Below are 6,696 nucleotides of genomic sequence, written 5' to 3' on the forward strand. Positions count from 1 at the left end.
TTAACTAGTGAAAAGTATCAACAAAACATTGCCAATGTTTATTGCCCTATTTCCACAGAAACCACATGCAGTTTCAGATGAGAAACTTTGTAGATATTTTGCAGTCCTATACCCAATAATCGCTCAATAAGGAATAGCTTGAAAAATACCAAAAGACAGGACTTGCATTTACACATACTTCAAGTCCACAGGTCATTCCAAAGTGCTTCACAGACAATTAATTATTTTATTCAAGGTGACCACTGTTATTGGGCCAGGATTATGTCAAAATAACACTGCAACTAATGGCACTTCCATTATTTATGCATAAATGGTTCAGCATCTTCAGACCTCTGCAGGTCAACAAGGTCCTAGTGTACAGAGTTGGCATCACCACCTTCCTGTCCTGCAGTGAGACCTGGACTGTGTATCAGTGACACGTTAGACTCAGACTGTGTATCAGTGACAGGGTAGACCCGGACTGTGTATCAGTGACGCGTTAGACCCGGACTGTGTATCAGTGACACGTTAGACCCGGACTGTGTATCAGTGACACGTTAGACCCGGACTGTGTATCAAGTGACACGTTAGACCCGGACTGTGTATCAGTGACACATTAGACCCGGACTGTGTATCAGTGACACGTTAGACCCGGACTGTGTATCAGTGACGCGTTAGACCCGGATTGTGCATCAGTGACACGTTAGACCCGGACTGTGTATCAGTGACACATTAGACCCGGACTGTGTATCAGTGACACGTTAGACCCGGATTGTGCATCAGTGACACGTTAAGACTGCTGGAGATATTCCATCAGCAATGCCTCTGCCATGTCCTCTGGATTCAAAGGGAGGTATGATGTGGAGATGCCGGCGTTGGACTGGGGTAAACACAGTAAGAAGTTTAACAACACCAGGTTAAAGTCCAACAGGTTTATTTGGGAGCAAAAGCCACAGGTTTATTTGTGGCTTTTGCTACCAAATAAACCTGTTGGACTTTAACCTGGTGTTGTTAAAGTTCTTACTGTGTTCAAAGGGAGGACCATTGAAAAAGCATTGGTATCTTCCTTGAAGCCAGCTCCACAAACATTCAAACTCCTTGAAAATTAACTTGAATAAACTGGACATTGGATGGCTGAAAAGCATTTTTCTTGCCAGGTCCTGTGTTCTCACCCTTCAAATGGCTAACATTCAAAGACACACTGAAGCTGTCCTTGAAAAATGGCAGCATTGACATTAATGACTGGGAGGAGCTTGCTAACAATCATTCAAAATGTTGACAACTTGTCCATCAATAGGAGGTTAACTTATTGAAACAGATAAAATCCTGAGGGGATTTGATAGGGTAGATACTGGGAGGATGTTTCCACTTGTGGGAAAGACCAGAACCTGGGGACACTGGTTTATCATTGAAATGTGCTGAATGATATGAAGTTGCTGCAGTTGCATGATAGGGATGAATTAAACTCACTACGGAAAGTCTTGCCTATTTCAGTCTAAGTATCATTTTAACAACATGATAGAATTAATTACCTACAGTAAACCTCTCTGACATTGAAAATTAACTATTACAAGAGGAATCTCATTCTGTCAAGCTTTAATTATCATAGATGTTGAAAATGTTAAATATCCTATTTTTTTATTCTTTCTTTGTATTTTTTTCTCTCCAAACTTATTTTCTTTCACTTTCTGTATGATTTAATGTTGAAATCATACTTCCATTTCAGTTATTGTTCATTTTTTAATCCCTCAGTCAGATTGACTACACATTTGTCTGCTTGTTCACTCAGGTGGAAGCTGTCCAGTCTCCCTCACTGTGACATTATGACCTTGCACTTTCAGCAAATTCCCACAGTGCCAAGGAGAGTGGAAATATATCCAAAATGGTGTCAGCACGAGGGAAGTTGCTGATTGGTGAGGAACTGGGCGAGCGCATTATTCCTTTCAGATTGGGGACAAGTCTTAAATATCATCTCTGGTAAGTTTACACTGCAGTCTAATAGAGAGATATGGGAAATTACGTCACACCCATTGAAAGCACACCCTGTGCCATTCAGGAACTCCAGGATGCCTCTTGTGTCCTGGAGAACCACAGGTACAGGAAATGTTGACAGCTGGAGGAGTTTATGCAGCATCACTGCAGTGTATCATCAAGGTGGTGACCATATGGGTAGCATGTTGCAGATGGTGCTCACTCCCATTCTCAAGGGAGAGCTGAGGGAGAAATGATGACCACCAGATAGACAAGGAGGACCAGACAGGCCTCTTCAGTGCATTCTGTCAGTTTTGAATACTGATGAGAGCAATGGTTCAGGGTAGGAGTGGGAAGATCAGAAAATAAATAGTAATAGGGGATTCAGTAAGTGGAACTGACAGTTGTTTCTGCAGCTGTGATTCCAGGGTGGTATTTTGCCTCCCTTGTGCCTTGATCAAGGACGTTGCTGAGTGGCTATTAATTAGTCTGAGGAGATGGGTGAACAGCCAGTGATCATGGTCCACACAGGTACCAAAGACATAGGTAGAAAAGAGAATAGATCCTGTAGACAGATTTTAGGCAGTTAGGAAGCAAACTGAAAAAGCAGGAGCTCAAAAGTCATAATTTCCAGGTTACTCCTGTGCTACCCTCTTGTAACTATAGGAACAGAAGGATAGGACTTTCAACTCTAGAGCATTAGGACAAGTTTGGGGGCAAATGGGGCCTGTACAAATCAAATGTTCTGCACCTCAACAGAGGCAGGGCCAATATTCCAGCTCAGTAGTGAGATGGAAATAGGAGCATAGATCAGAAGGGCAAGAAGAGAAGTTAGAAATGTAAAGCAGAAAATTAGTAAGCAAGTGTAGAAAGCAGAGGACACAAAGGCTAACAAATAGATAAAGGAGTTTGACAGTGCTCAGTGGAATATACTTAAATGCAAGGAATCTAGTGACTATGGCAGATAAGGTAAAGGGAGCAGGTAGACAGTTGGAAGTATGGCATCATGGCTATTCCTGAAACATGGCTTTAAAAAAAAAGGACAGGAGAGGCAGCTCAGCATTTTCAGACAGGACAGAAAGGGCGATAAGAAAGGAAGGAACAGAAATATACATTATAGAAGTAATTATAGTATATATGCACTCTGGAGCATGGAATGAGATTGAAGAATACTGTCCTTATACTTGCGTATTCCTTGAGATATTTTTATTGAACTGCCTTTAAGATGTCTGCCTCAAGTCAGTTTTGAATGGGAGCCTCAAACAGGAATTTACCCCTTATTTGCATTATAACAAGTTATTTCAGACAAGGGCCTCCGATGCATATTTTTGTTCCTTCACCAATATGACAGCTGGAGCACCTCTGGCCTTGCTGAAACAGATGTACACCACATACCCACCATACTAGGCGACTCTTGAGTGCTGCATTGACAAACTTACAGACCACCACTGTTGAATAAGGCAGAAAACCAAAAGTCTGTCTGCGCGTCCTCATAAATTCAATTCCTTGGTGCTATTAGAAGAACCTATGCGGAAAACCAAATAGCTCATCGAGCTCGATCCGTCAAATGACCTCCTTCTGCACTGTAAAGTTTCTAGTGTACATACTTCATCAGTCTTCAGAAGACGACATTAACTCGCATCAATTGTTACAATCAATGCATCACCTATCTTCATTAACTCAAGGTTTCCTTGAAACTCAAACCTGTCCAGTTCCTTTTTATGGAGTAGCAGTATTAGTTTCAACCCTTGATGTCCAGGCAATAATTTTACAGCATGCTTGTGCCACTTCCATGCGTGTATTAGCACATCTAGATTTTGACAAGCAAATTTGACCTGTAGGTCAGGATTTTATGATGTGGAGATGCCGGCGTTGGGCTGAGGTAAACATAGTAAGGAGTCTCACAACACCAGGTTAAAGTCCAACAGGTTTATTTGGTAGCAAAAGCCACTAGCTTTCGGAGTGCTGCTCCTTCGTCAGGTAAGTGGGAGTTCTGTTCACAAACAGGGCATATAAAGACACAAACTCAATTTACAAAATAATTACAAAAGAAATGGTAATTATTTTGTAAATGGAGTTTGTGTCTTTATATGCCCCGTTTGTGAACAGAGCTCCCACTTACCTGACGAAGGAGCAACGCTCTGAAAGCTAGTGGTTTTTGCTACCAAATAAGCCTGTTGGACTTTAACCTGGTGTTGTGAGACTTCTTACGGTAAGGATTTTATCCAGTTCTCACCATGAAGACTCAAGTGAAGAATTAAACACATTAATTATCTTCTGAAGGTGGTGAGGAATTTAACATTCATAATCTTCTAAATCTGACATTGTATTTCTACATAACTTTTCACCAAATCTTTACAGTGCAGAAAGAGGCCATTTGACCCACTGACTCTCTGAAAAAGCATTCAACCTAATCCCACTTCCCTGCACATTCTCTCTTTTCAACCCTTAATAGTCTTAATATTTTTTGCAAAACCCCATTAATAATTATTATTCAAAGCACTTAATGTAGAACATTAGATGAGCTATGAGCCAACAGAAACAAGCAAATCAAAAGAATGATGTACTGCAGATGCTGAATAGCTGAAAAATAGAAAATGCTGAAAATACGCAGGTTTGACATTTCAGGTCTGAGATTCTTTGTTGCCTTTCTTCATACTGTTACAGCCCAAAGTACTGCCAGTTCTGATGTAGGGACACTGACCTGAAACATTAATTGTGGGCAGGATCTTCTGGTCAGCAGTGGAATGGAAGCCACGGCCTTGTATCTTTTACACTGGAGCCTGGGGAATCTTCCTCTTCTGGCTCCAGCTTGAATCCAGTGATAATGTGAGTTGGGATGACAAGGTATGTATAGTATTCAGCATATAAATCTTTGTCACTAGTGACAAGGTGCAAGTCCAGCAATGCCCTTGATATAATGAACTGAAGACACTACCCTTGAGGTCTACCTCCAGTTCAATGAGTTTCACTAATCTGAAATGTGCATGTTAACTGTTTTTAATTCTAGGTTCCCCAACTCAACCCTTACCATCCCTCCCTCACTCTCAACATTGCTTAACCCACCCTTCTGATCTTCCACACTGCTTACCTATCCTCTCTGGGGGCTGAGATGCTCACACCCCATGGATAATTGGGAAGACCAAAGTTACTTTCTTCAGTTCTTGTTCCCTAGCTACCAACTTCATCCCTCTCCCTGGTAAGCAAATGTCGGAAACTGAACCAAACACCTTGGTGTCATATTTAATCCAAAGGTGAGCTATCAACCACATATCTGTGCCACTCGGGCTATTTATTTCCAGCTCTGAAACATCACCTTACTTCACCACTGTCTCAGCTAATCTGCTCAAACCTTCATTCATGAGTTAATTATTCCAATGCACACCTGGATCTCCCACATTATATATTCCCTGAACTGGAAGCCATCCAAAGCTCTGCTGCCCACATCCTTCGTCTTTCATCCATCATTCCTGTGCTTGACGGTAGCCTGACAAAAAATGCCTTGATTTTTAAAATTCTCATCCTGGTTTTCAAATCTCTCCATGGCTTCACCTAATTACCTCACAATCCTCCAAGAAATCTGCACTCCTCTAATTCTGGCCACTTGAGCCTCCCAATTTTATTTGTTCACTATTGGCAACTGTGCCTTCAGCTGCCTAGGTCCCAAGCTGTAGCATTCCGTCCCTAAATATCCTCATGCCTCTACCTTTAAGACATTCCTTCATATCCACCTCTGACAAAGCTATTGAACATCCACCCAGAATCTCATGCTCAGTGTCAAATTTTGTTATAGTTCTCCTATAAAGCACCTTAAAACGTTCTTACATTGTAGATGCTATTTAAATACAAGTTGATGTTATAAATGGCTATACTCAAGGTAGCATCAATGCCATACATTCAAAGTTAAACAGCAGTGCCCGTCAAACATGTCAGATGGTGGCTGCAGCCACATCACTTTAGAAGCGTTTCCTCCCATTTGTAGTTTGATGCTAAATTACATGGGAAGTAGCTCATAATGCAAAAGCTAAGATCATGTATATCCTGAGCCCATAGTCTTCATATCTGTCCCTGAAACATAGAAACTAGAAGCAGGAGTAGGCCATTTGGCCCTTCAAGCCTGCTCCGCCATTCATTATGATCATGGCTGATCATTGAATTCAATATCCTGATAACCCCTTCCTCCCCAATTCCTGCAAGGATTTAAAATGCTTATCGATCCCCTTGTCTCTCAATAGGTATTGCACCAATACTGATAGCATAACTAAATTCAGAAGAATGAGGGGAGATCTTATAGAAACATATAAAATTATGAAGTGAATAGATAAGGTAGTGGCAGGGAAGTTATTTCCACTGGCAGGTGAAACTAGAACTACGGGGCATGGCCTCAAAATAAGGGGGAGCAGATTTAGGACTGAGTTGAGGAGGAACTTCTTCACTCAAAAGGTGGTGAATCTGTGGAATTTCCTGCCCAGTGAAGCAGTTGAGGCTACCTCATTGAATGTTTTTAAGGGAAAGATGTTCAAAATTTTTGAATAGTAAAGGAATTAAGGGTTATGGTGAGCAGGCAGGTCAGCAGAGCTGAGTCCACAAAAAGACCAACCATGATCTTATTGAATGGTGGAGGAGGTTCGAGGGCCCAGATGGCCTACTTCTGCTCCATCTTCTTGTGTTGTGTTCAGGCAATGGAGTTGATCAACTTTGAAATTACACTTAAACACACAAGCATTTAATCTGCATCTTTTTTGT

The sequence above is a fragment of the Mustelus asterias genome, chromosome 7, assembly GCF_964213995.1.
Source record: "Mustelus asterias chromosome 7, sMusAst1.hap1.1, whole genome shotgun sequence".
In the NCBI taxonomy this organism is placed as follows: Eukaryota; Metazoa; Chordata; class Chondrichthyes; order Carcharhiniformes; family Triakidae; genus Mustelus; species Mustelus asterias.